The sequence below is a fragment of the Gallus gallus genome, chromosome 3 (assembly GCF_016699485.2).
Source record: "Gallus gallus isolate bGalGal1 chromosome 3, bGalGal1.mat.broiler.GRCg7b, whole genome shotgun sequence".
Classification (NCBI taxonomy): Eukaryota; Metazoa; Chordata; class Aves; order Galliformes; family Phasianidae; genus Gallus; species Gallus gallus.
Window position 1 is genome coordinate 1,444,991 of NC_052534.1, and position 12,311 is coordinate 1,457,301.

Consider the following 12,311-nt stretch of genomic DNA (forward strand, 5'->3'; position numbering starts at 1 on the left):
GGCCTGAGCTGATCCAGGTTCTCTGCCAGTCCTTGTCAAAGCAGCAGCTGGGAGGCTTGTGGCTAACTCTCCTCATTTTCTTACTGTGAACCACAGAGTGGCAGACCAAAGCACACAGGGATGGATGCAGCTCACTGCTTGTAACGTGCCAGAAGGCTCATTAATGTTGACTGTTATTAGAATTAGGCTGTTTTGAATTAGACCCTCAGAAGTCAAGCACAAGGGACAGGCCCTATGGAAGGTGCTGAAGCAGAATGAAATGACTGCTGCGATGAACTCTGGGAAGGACCCTTGACCCCCATCTCTTTTTTTCTAGCTGAAATGCAGAGTCATTACAGCAGGAGGTGCTGAGCAGACTGGTGATCTGGAGTGGTGATGGTGAGCCATGGTCCTGGGTGCCTCTTTGCTGCACTCTTTCTTCACATTCCTGCAGCCTGGGTGGATATTGTCATTTCTGCAGCACTTCAGAGACATCTGAAGGGGAGCTTATAGACAGTATGTTGGGTGTTTTAATGTGGTAAGATGATGGTCTGTGTCTGGAAAAGTTGCTAACATGAGCTTGACAAATAATTTGTAGTTAATAACTTATTTTTTATTTTTCACTTTCCTTTTTTTGGCAAATAGTTTGCAGACTCATAAATTTGCTGTAAATAACTCCTAAGAGCAGGAAGCAGTACAGCATTTCTTGAAAAACTCAGAATAGCAAAAGAATGTGACAAATTCAGTAGCTGAGCCATCAGGATACAGAGAGCAGGTATCAAGCTGTGCCATATGTACAGTCACGGTTGGCTTGGAAAGTCTCCTCTCATAAAACCAAATTGTTCCACTAGGAAGTAAAGCCAGAAGCTTTTTGCCTACAAAATTAAATTGTTCTCTTTTTCCCAAACCAATTGCATTTTTGTTGTTGTTGTTGTTTTGTTTAATGAAACACCAGGCAGAGTCTCATTTTTCTCCTCCAGTTCTTGTCTTTTCCCTCTTACTTCACCCCTTCCCGGCCCACCTTCCACCTCAGGGTAGAAGGAAAATCTCATCTTCTTTTTAGGTTCTTTATCTTTTCCTCTCTGAGACAGTGTCATCTAACCCTCACTGCCTTCCACCACTGCAAAGTAAGGAGAAATGGAGGGGGGACCTGGAGAAATGGAGGACTTGAACTGCCCAGGTTGCTCAGCAGGTGACAGAGCTGAGCCCTGCAGACCCTAGCTCTGCAGAAATAGCTCAAGCAAGCAAGAGATTAGATGCTTTATTTCCCTACAGTGGTGCATTTCAATTGATGCCTAAACTAAAAGGCATCTAAGGAGATAGGCCTGCTTACTGTAAAATAGGAACTAAGAAGTCATCAGTACATAAAAACTGCCTTTGTCCTTATGAATATGAAACTCTCTCAGCCTACGAAGCCTGTGGAGGAATCAAAAGTTAACATTTTCTCCTCTATCCTTCTTCTGGGCATTAGACTCTCCAGGTGTGTGGAAGATAGCATTGATAGGATTTGGTCTTTACTTGGTCTTAATGCACTGTTAGGATTCATCAGAAATAGTGAGGAATCCACTGCCTGCTACTGTAGAACTGTTTTGCTAATGCCTTCCTGTCTCAAACCAAGCCTTCCAAGGCTTCTTCTGTGCAGTGCCAATCAGGTGCCCTTCTGGGCCAATCCTGTCCAGCTACTGGGGGTACTAGTGTAAAGATGATGGGAAAAGATTTCTCTGTGATTTCCAAACAGATAGGAAGTTGGGTTTAATAGTGTAACGCAGACGGTGATTTTGTTGTCTCATTCATGTAGTGTCCCTCATGATAAGAACATTTGCCTTAGTATGCACATTGCTTTCTTTGAAGACTGCACACAGTGTGGATTTGTTTTGAGTGTATTCCTCCTATGTCACTGCACAGTGTTTTACGCATTACTTCAGTCTTTTGGTACCCAAGGATTCAGATCAGCCAGGAGAGAGCAGCCCTAGAACTAGAGGCAAAATGCATGCACAGTATTACTGGCAATACAATAGTTATTTCCTCTTCTTAGTACAAAGGGAGACCAGCAGCATCTCAAACAGCAGTATGTCTTCTTTCTGACATGCTGCAGACTGAAAGGAGCAGCGTGCCTCCATGGTCCTGTGCCACTGCAGCTACAGGTGTTGGCTGGGCAGCTGGGTCCTGCTCTTACTGTTGGAGATCAATGAGGAGCTGCCGCTACTGTCGTTTGCTTCCCTAGTTTCTGCAGACTCTCCGTGTCAGGTCTGGTATCAGACTGGGAGCACTGGAGAATATACTCAAGGGGGCAGCCATTCCCCATACAAATGTGCCGCTGGGGCATGGCTCCCGGCATTGTGGGGCAGTGGGGCTGCATGGGAAGGCTCCCATGGCTCCAAGTGAGAAACTGTTTTCTCTATGGAAGTGACTTGGTTTGAGGAAAGGAGGAAGGAGAATAGGGGATGCACACACACACAAAATAGTTGGGGCAAAAGGCATAGATGATTTGATGGGAACTGGGGTAGATTTGATCTCAGTGTGTGAGGATACAGGCTGGTATACGTACACAGGAATGCCTTCTGTACTTTCTAATATATTTAATGTCACCAATAACTGATGGTGAGTCAAACAGAAGCAGAACTCAATAATAAATATTTTGAGCATAAGTAGCCTACTGTGAGGCAGTTCTGATGTAACAATCTGTGCAATTAACCAAATTCTCTGTCTGTGAATATGCTGCCTTTCCATAAATGAGCCCCATGTCTAGTATTCAGATTTATCCTGCCCTTCACATGTGGTCAGTGAGATCAATTAATAGCAACCTCAAAGCATGCTGTATTGAGATCTTTCTATCTCTGCACGCCATGCAGAATAGTTGCTATGTCTTGTAGCGGATATAGAAAAAAGTGGAATCATTCATAATTGCTAAAGGCCATCAAGTAAAAATTGCGTATGACACTGATGGGGTTGAAATATGGCCTTCAAATGTTTTTGATACATAAATGATAGCCACAAAGTCATTCCGATCTTCTGCAGTGATATAAGATGCTCTGAGATGCAAGGAAAGAAAGCACGGCACTGATATAGACCAGCCTGTGTCTGTGCTTTGCCCCCAGAGCAGCCTGACAAGCAGAAGAGCATTCTGCTGACCATCTTTAGAGCCTGGCAGCTTCTTTTGTTACTGCCACAATAATATTGCTCTTCATACAGTGTTGGCTCATTTGTGTTTTCAACATGCAAATCAAAGTAAAGCCATTTTCCTCTGCTTCCCTCAAAAAACTCTTTAACCTCTTGAATTTAATAATCAGCGTAAACGTATGAAGATAAAACATACAAGATGCTCATGGTACATCACTGCCACTTAGCAAGTGTCATGTATTTGTGAGCGTGCATGTAAGGCAGAAAGAAAGCATATGTATTTCTTGATTCTGCTTTGGCTGTGCTGGTTTTGTGTCACCTCTTACATAAAATAATAACAAAGTGAACACAACATTGATTGCATTCATTTGTATCCGTGAAAGCATTGAAAAGGATTATTTATTTCTCTTTCCGTATGTGGTCAAAACAAAATGATAAACAGCACATAGGGAATATTGAGTGTCTCTCTCTCACACACACAAAATAAATAAATAAATAAATAAGAGGGAGAAAAAAGAGATGCAATATATCTCTCAGTAAAAATGTAGAATTAGGGAAAAAATAAAAAAGATTGTAGGCAGTAAATAGACATCAATTCCTCTGACTACCACAATAGAAGCTAACACCCTGGGTGCTATCTTTTGTTAAGAGGCATCAAATTGTTACGTAATTTAACAGCCCAATTGGCAAGACACATTTGAGCTAAAGTAAGGTGTGTGTACAGTTTGTCAGATTCCAGGAATAATCATTTGATGCTAATCCTTTTACTTTTCACAGCCGTCTTTACACTATACTTTCCCTTCATGTTTGCACTATCTGAAATTGTTGGGTGGCTACAAGTATATTTTTTGCATGCATGTGATAAATTTAATTCATAATTAACCACCCAGATTAAGACATCTAGGCAGGCTGAAGAATCTTCAGATGTCGTTAATTGTTTTCTGTGGTATGTGCTCCTTTTAAAGTTTTAATCATCACCGATTGAATCTGAGGACCTCTTTTTTTATATATGTAGGATTGTTTTTGCAAACCTACAAATGGGTTGCAATGAAATAGCTGAGCTTTTCAGATATTGTAATGGGGAAAGATGCAGTCATTTCTGTATACCCCTTTTTGGGACACTGTGTTAAAACGACGTGATTAGAGTACATACGGTGGCATGTATGCTTGCTGTTGTTTCAGATGCATTGGGCATTTATTAAGAAAGATCATCTCTGAGCACTGCTGACATACCAGCTCTTTTTTTTTTTTTTTTTTAGGTGCTAAAATAAAGCTGAGGTCTTTTTAAACTCTGGAGAATACTGAGCACTTGAAAATGTATCTGTGAGCTCATCTGAAAGTTTGGTCCATAATGAGAAAGCAATGCAAGTAGCAATAATGTGACACTTCATTAAAAACCTTTTGAATATAAAGTATTATGAATTGTGATTCTTACAGAATTGCAGAAAATGTGCTTTTTATTACGGGACAGCATGTGACATCCACACATCAACAGAACCCTTGGAAAAAAAAAAAATCTGACTGCTTCCAAAGTAAATCACTGCTTAGCAGATGTAAAATCAGCACCAGCCGATCCAGCAGTGCCTTTCCAAAGTATGTAACGTCGTGTCATTTGAAAATGCAAAGCAGTTGTTTCAACGTGGAATTTCTATTCCCAAGGACCTGGTGAATGGGGATTTTTGCTCCTTCGATTAGAGGATTTGCTGTCTGTCTAGCTGTATTTTCCTTGGCTTCGGCGTATTGCAGCTAGGTCAAGGTATGTGTGGAAGACCAGGAGACAAAGTGATTTATCAGAGGTGATTTGCTCTTTGCTGGTGACAGACCATCTGCAACTTCTTGGAAGCTCACGGTGAGAAGAGCCATTGCTACTGCTGTTAAAATGTGTTGTGTATAAGAGTAGTGGGAAGTGCAAATGACTCATTTCTTAATTAGAAACGATGCTAATGTTTTAGGTTTTCCCCAAAGATGAAATGGCCAAACACACAGTGCTGCACCTTGTGCAGGTGACTGCTGCCTCTCCCCGTGCCATGGGTGCAGGTACTGCTGCATTGCAAGCAAATCCATATCAGTACTGCAGTATGTTTCTTGCTCCGCATTAGAAGTCTTTGAAGGGAAAACATGTGTTATTAAGTAATATCAGGATTATTGATATTGTCTGTTTGAACCACATTAGCATCTGCTCAGTAATCTCTAAACGCTGTTACATTTCAACAGTGTACTGTAACAAATTAAAGTGAAACTTAAATATATGTTTGATAGGATCCCAGTTGTGGAATGCGTTTCAGCCCTGTTTTCATTATTCCTCAGTGTATACCTTGCTGAAAAGCGTTATTCATCCCCATTAGACAAATGTAGTCGGAATTGTTGCAATTACGTGCCACACATCAGCACTTGCTTGTTTCCTTTCTTATTAGAAATGCGATGTGCACTGAAACCTGGTAGCATCTGAAAGGGTGAAAACAGGTATCAAAAGCAAATGAAAGATTTCATAGAAGAGTACTAGAGCATATCTTGCAAAGCATCACTTCGCAGAGCAGATCTACAGAAGCTGGACCCAGGCACATATTTTCAAATGAAGCCCCCTGGCACACTGAGGCTGCTTTTTGTGACCTAATGGTGTTTTTAAATGGATGGATTTAACTAGAGAGGTTTTCTTGCACATGACCTTTAAAAGAGAAAAAGAACAATGTTAGCATTCAACCCAAACCCTGTAGTCTGTCACTTTGTATACCATATCATTACTAGCAAAATTTAAAGGAAAACTGCACCCATTTTGCTCAGCCCAGCAATAGGAAAGTTCACAGGCTAAGAAGCACTTGTCACCATTTTTTAAATTACAATTGGCATTCCCGAGGAGGCAGCCATTTTACTGAAATATGATCCATCTATTCTCCCTCTGCCAGGCTGGCCAGGCAGCCAGTAGGATTATGAATCTGACACACTTCTGGTGGGGAAGTGCCACCTGAATTGCAAAACCATGCAATTGTCCAGAGATGCTGCTCTCCCTTCATGGTGAGCAGGGTGGCACGTGGATAACGAAACACATTTCCTCCTCCGGAAGAAATCAAGCTGTTGCAGTGTGAGTTTAGACAATCCCATGAGAAGTTTGGTATGCTAGGGCTTTTTCATGATTGTGCTTTTGCTTTTTCTGAATGCGCCCTTTGGTTAAAATCTACTGATACCTTGGATGGAGTGGTTAAGAAAGCATATTTTCACCTGGAAAGAAATCATAAACCAACAGTGATGTTGATGGGAGCTGCTAAAAGAGCAACCTTGTGCCCCTATTTTGTTCCAGTGTCCTGATAATTTGCAGCAATCCTGCTGGACACGCATTTTTGAAGGCCAACTTTTTTGCTTCTAATGTTCTACTTTTTTTTAGTTTATGTTGTTGCATGTATGGACTCCAAGTAAAACAGAGTTGTCGGCTGTTCAGTATTGCAAACACAAAATGCAACTCTGACTCTTCCATGCGGAGCTCACAGTCTAGGTGAACAAGTCAGAGAAAAAGTTCCAAAGGAACACCACACATTAAATGAGCAATGGTTGGAAGAGACCATGAAATGAATGATATGCAGGTTAAATAACTCGTGTCACATGAGTTGCCTAGCTTTGATGTGCTGTTCATGCCTTGTGTTGTGCAGAAGATCAGAATGCTGTACCTTGACCTTCTGGAGTTCATTGCAGTTCATCTTCAGTCCCACGTTCAGCAAATTGCTGAAAAAGGGAGCAAGTGTGTAGCTCACCATGACTCAGGCTGTACCCGCTGGGAAGAGGTGTGACCTCATGGACAGCTGACATGGAAGAAAGAATATCAGACTGTGGATACCATTTGGAAACCCAAGAACACCACCACCTTGACATAAATCCACATAAGCCAGAGGTAGGCTTTGAACAGGTCTGCTATAAAGTGTGCTCATAAAAATGAAGGCCAGTGTCCACAGTAGTGTATTGGTTCAAACCTCTTTAAGTGCTTTTAGGATTTCCACTTATAGAAATTGGCTGAATCATGAAAAGTAAAGTGATGTATTATCAAGCTGGTATCACTGATTGTTGGTTTGACATCATCTGCACTTCTGGCATCAAGGAAGCTTAGTGCAAAAAATAGGGCATTCAAGTTTATCAGTTGCTCAATATTGCTTTAAAGATCTATATAATTTGTGTGTAATTAGCTAGTACTTAATCTGTGCTGAATTGTGCTAACACCATTAAGGACAATGAATGCCGGCTGATTCCCATTGCTGAGGTTCTTGCCCTTGTATTTTGCCTTTCACTGGCTATACCTTCTCCAAGCTAGCTGGGCACCAGTTTCTGCCTTTGATCTAATGCAGATATTTTCAAAGGTGCATGCTGCCATCACTAAACCTAGAGATCTTGACTGTAATTAGGCGTATTGAAAAGTATCCTGAAGCAAGCATCTGCAGGCAGTTTTTCAGGCAAACTTTTAGACTGTTGAGCTGAGCAAAACGGGTATCATTTTTCTTTAAAGAAAATATTTTGCTCCTGAAATCATGAATTCTTTGGAATAATAGGCAAACTGTCTTTGTTGTACATAAACGTCTTATTTATGCATCTTCACTGTTGTGATAAATTAACTGGGCTTGTTTTATATTTCCCCACAGTTTACTTTAAATAATCCTTCACAGACTTTCACCACAAGACCACATAAGATTCCTTTTTTTAATACCCAGAATGCTGAAATAGCATTTTGAGCACAGACTGTAATGCATAACAAGTGTATAATTTCTTATTGGGAATGCTGTGCAAAAACTTGTTTTCCTATCAGCCAGTCTAAATTTTTTGCTTAATTCACTAGAACCCCTGTGTGTCTACAGGGGTAATTTATAATTAGAGCTGCAGCAAGCAGCTTGCTGGAGAGGCATACGTTCACGGACAAGCCTGTTAGGCTTCGCTCCAGATCTGAGCCCCTACACGCCTCCATTTGGCCAACAGCCTCCAAGCTGGGCTCACAGTTTAAGGAGGGATTTTTCTTGACTAATTTGAAAAAAAATGTAGCAAGCTCCCTGAGCTCCAGAACTCTTTGCAAATGAGCTAGGGAGAGTGGTGTGTGTGTGTGTGTGTGTGTGTGTGTGTGTGTGTGTGTGAGTTTGTGTGTGTTTGAAATGGCCCATCTGTATTAAGCAGGGTTTCTGCACAGGCTGGTGCAGGAGGTGGTGTCTTTTCTTCTGCTAAGCATCGTGCACATTTATGGTGCTACGTAAATAATAGTAATACAGCAGCAATCTAAGTCATTCCATCAAGGTCTCACACTCCAAAGATTACCCCCATGATTCTGATTTTTAAGACCAGCCCATTGAAAACGAGAGGATGGAAAGGAGGAAATAAGAAGCCAAATTCTGTGTTTGTGGCTGATTCAGCAGTTAAGGTGAATGTGGCTTTGCATACTACAAAAACTTCTGTGTGCTCCCAGAAAAGCCTCCTGACACTGCTTATCATTTCTCTTCTTTCTACCACGAAATCACAGAAAAAGAAGAGTGATGGGAGTGCAAAGGGAGAGAGAGAGAAATTAAAGAGCTGAGGCACGTGAATTATGTCATTTTGTCGCTGCTCAACAAATAAGAGATATTTATGTTTACATCCTAAGCACCATAGTCTGCTGAAATTGGTGGGAAGCTTCTCAGTGATTTTGGATCAGACCAGCAGGTGTGAAGCCATCAGGCAGTGCTACTACCACAACTCTTCCTGCTGGTTACTTCCAAGGCAGAATTTTTCCCCTACTGTTACTATTTGTTTAAAATAAATAACTGCTTCCTTAACTCACATTCTCTTTCCTATCTCCTCAATTTCTCCGGGAGTTTCAAACACTCTTTCTGTCTTTCTGATGCATATAGAATCATCTCAGTTCTGTGTAGCGTTTGTCTACTTCTTTAAAACATCAAATTATTTTCAGGCAAATCTATACAATGGGAACTAAACACGTTCATGTAAATGCATTACAGAGTTGCAGCAAATTGAGTATAAGAAATTTTGTCTTCTCTTTAATGTGCAGTTCATGTTGGACTCAATGCACAGGCTTAGATTAAAGGATTTTGTATGTGTTGAAGAGCTCAGAGCTTTCAGAATTCTCAATTTTGATTCAGGAGATTCAGACCATTCCCATCAATGCTCTTTATTCACCATCAAAAAAATGATTCTCATATTTGCAACTGGCAACAAGAAAAAAAGTCTGATTCAAAATAATTGGTTGAGGTGCTTTCCAGGAGAATTAATGTAGCAAGAGCTGCTAAACTTCTTGCACTTAAAAACACAAATAAGAGTATTGGACAGAAGTTGTCAGTAGGTGGTCTCTTAATATCTTACCAGTTTTGAAGTTATGAAAAGGAGCAAGACTTTTTGAAATCTAGAAAAGAAAGAAAGAAAAGCTAGAAACAGAGTGAAAGAGCAGAGTCGCAGCACCGGTGACCCGAGAAACCTCATTGCTCCACTTACACTGGCACAATGTCACGTTCTCAGTCACTCCATCACCAGCACGGGGAAAAAAAAGCTTTTCCTTTCCTTTTAGTCAAAGGCAGTGGGTAAGCAGAGCACGCGGTTCAGAGGGTCATTAAAAAGCATCAAAGGAGGCAGCCTCATGATGGTAATAAGATGGCTGCAAGGAAATAAAGTGGGCATTGATCTGCACTATCGAGTGTGACATTTTAACCGAAGCTAAAAGCCAAGAGCAGATCTAGCCCTCTTATTCATCTGCCTGCCTGTTTTAGTAAATTGTCTTTTTTTTCCTCCAACCAGTGGCCTCAGAGGTCACTTCATATTAGCTGGCTTGTTAATACCGAGGCAATCAATACTTAATCAACAAGTAATGGGATTTTGCAGTCATCCTGTATGATCTTTCAATAAAGCCCCGAATCTATCTTAGCCCATTCAGAGCCTGACTAAAGGTGCACGATTGCTGCAGAGCAGGGATTTGATGGTCTGATGCTCTTAGGCTGATCTGCATCTGATTAAGACACCATGCAGCCACTGTCCTTCACCCTTTTGTTCCTTTATCCCCGTATAATGTAGCATGGCAGAGAAATTCGTCATCTTAGCTTTTAGATGCAACAGCAAAGGAATTAATATTTCCTTACCGCAGGATGATCCGGCCTCTTGGCCATGATATGCAACCAAAAAAAACACCCAACAGCGCAGGGGGAGGGAAACTGCGGGAGAGACAGTGACAGGTTGCACGTTTCGCCTTAGAAAATGAAGTTATAACAAATGGACCAAAACCAGCCTTTTCTCCTCTACCCTCCTCATCCTCCTCACTGAGAAAGGTGTGCCAGTGTGACAGCCATCATCATCAGACATGGCTACTTGAGAACTGCTGGTATTGGAGATCCACTGAGTTAGGGAAAGGGAACAAAAGCAAAACTGTCAGGCTTCTCCAAACATCCATCTCATCAGATGTTGAAATACCTTGTGGACAAGGCTTGAGGATAGCACTGCTTTAGGCTAAAAGATCCCTTCTGCCATTGTTCCCAGAAACTGTGCTAGTCCAGTACAAGGAGGAATCCTAAACAGATCTTGGTAGGAATTAGCCTACTGTATTGGCCCTCCAAAAGCAGCAACAAAGGCCAGAAAGAACAACGGTAAAACTGAATTTCACAAGCTGTTTCCTGTGTCTTGAGTTGCAGTTGCCATAAAGGCCATGGTATACTGGGTTTGTTGTTATTATCGTGTTAAATAGAACACATTTTTACAGTCTTTTGTATGCAGCTCATACACATATGTGCATACCTACAGCATCTCAGAACTTAGCTGTATGTGCCATGAGTTTGTATCGGAGTGAATGCTATCAAAAGGTGCCAGTGGCTCCGTTTGGAGAAAACCTATGTTCTCAGTTGGTCTCTGAGTCTTTAGAAAAGGAAGACACAGTGCATCTTTGAAAGCTTGATGCTGTCTGCAGCACCCACTTTTTTCCAATTAAGACCACCATGCTAAGCCAGATCACGCGAGCACCAAGCTGCATGGCAGGGTGGGCAAGGAAGGGTAAGAGTTAGTGGGGAAAGGAAAAGCAAACATAATGCCATGAACAAAAACAGAAGAATGAGTGATTAAATAGGAATAAGGGAATATAAAAAAAAACAACACAGAGATTGCAGACATACTTCTCCTTCGAGGGGGCATCTGCTCCCTCACTGTCAGGAGTGACACAGGGCTGCTGCTGGCAGGGCTGTTCCAGGGGGGAGGACTGCCACTCTGTGTACTGTGTGAACCTGGTGTTTGTGCTTTTTGTTTGCCACTGTTACTGGCAGAAGGGCAGCACTCAGTAGGCATGTGTGAGGGACCAGGCGCTGGGGTGTTCACACTGCTTCCAACAATGGCCTTTTATATTCTGAGTTGCCATTTTCTACCAACTTGCTGCATTTCTTCTGTCTGCACCACCTGAGCACGCAGTGGTGCAGGCAGCAAGAGGGAGCATGGGAGTTCTGAGCCAGAATGTTTGTGCACAGCACCAGAGGGAGCAGTGCCAGAGAGGGGACATTCTGGGCACCTTATGGCACCATGTGAATGCCACCCCTCAGGTTCTCTCAGAGTGCTCAGTATGCATGCTGGTTCCGTTCAGACACAGCCTGCTTCGAAGCACACTGAAAAGATCTTAAATGACTTTCCAGTGTTTTGGTTGGTTCTGCTAGCAAAGTTAGTTCACAGGCTTGCAGAGTCTGACACAGGAGGCACGATGGTATGGCTCACAGCTTTGCTCTCTGTGAGATCCTCTTTGCTATTGCCAGAGGCTGGGATTTGCACAAAGGTAGGCAGGGTGGATATGACACCTCTCTCCAGCTGGGACAGCTGATGGCATTGCTGAGGGCGGATGCTGCTGTGCCATCTATAAGGAGAGTGCAGAGAGTGCTTTGTGTGGGTTCATCCCTGCGCTGACCAAGACTCAGTGTCCCCCAGACACTAAATGTGTTTGCTGTGGTCATTGTCACCTTAGTGCAGATTATTTTTGCTGCAAATGCATGCCAGAAATGAAGCGTCCCTGCCTGATGACTGAGTGCTGCTGCTGTTCCCATTTGTTTGAGTGAGCACTGCAAACAGGAGGACATCACTTTCATGCCTACAAAAATACACTGGCTCAACTCAGGCCAGTGCGTGAGCAGTGACTGAGTGGTGTTGGGCAAAAAGCAGCGTTGGCTCGCACATCAGTCCAATCCTTTAATCAGAATGAATTGAACTCTAATCTACTTCTTGGCAGTGAGCAAATAGGCAGC

The 12,311-nt window shown here is 42.3% G+C and overlaps 1 long non-coding RNA gene across 4 annotated transcripts in view; it reads left to right on the top strand.

Annotated features, from left to right (window-relative positions):
• LOC101748294 overlaps nucleotides 1–12,311 on the top strand; it is a 414,590-nt gene that overhangs the window by 362,112 nt on the left and 40,167 nt on the right. For 3 of the 4 annotated variants that reach the window (XR_006938999.1, XR_006938998.1, XR_006938997.1), the window contains one exon: nucleotides 317–4,514. The exons of the other annotated variant lie outside the window; for it this stretch is intronic. This is a non-coding gene — a long non-coding RNA (uncharacterized LOC101748294). Of the gene's footprint in view, nucleotides 1–316; nucleotides 4,515–12,311 lie in introns of those variants that run through there. 4 annotated transcript variants of the gene reach the window in all.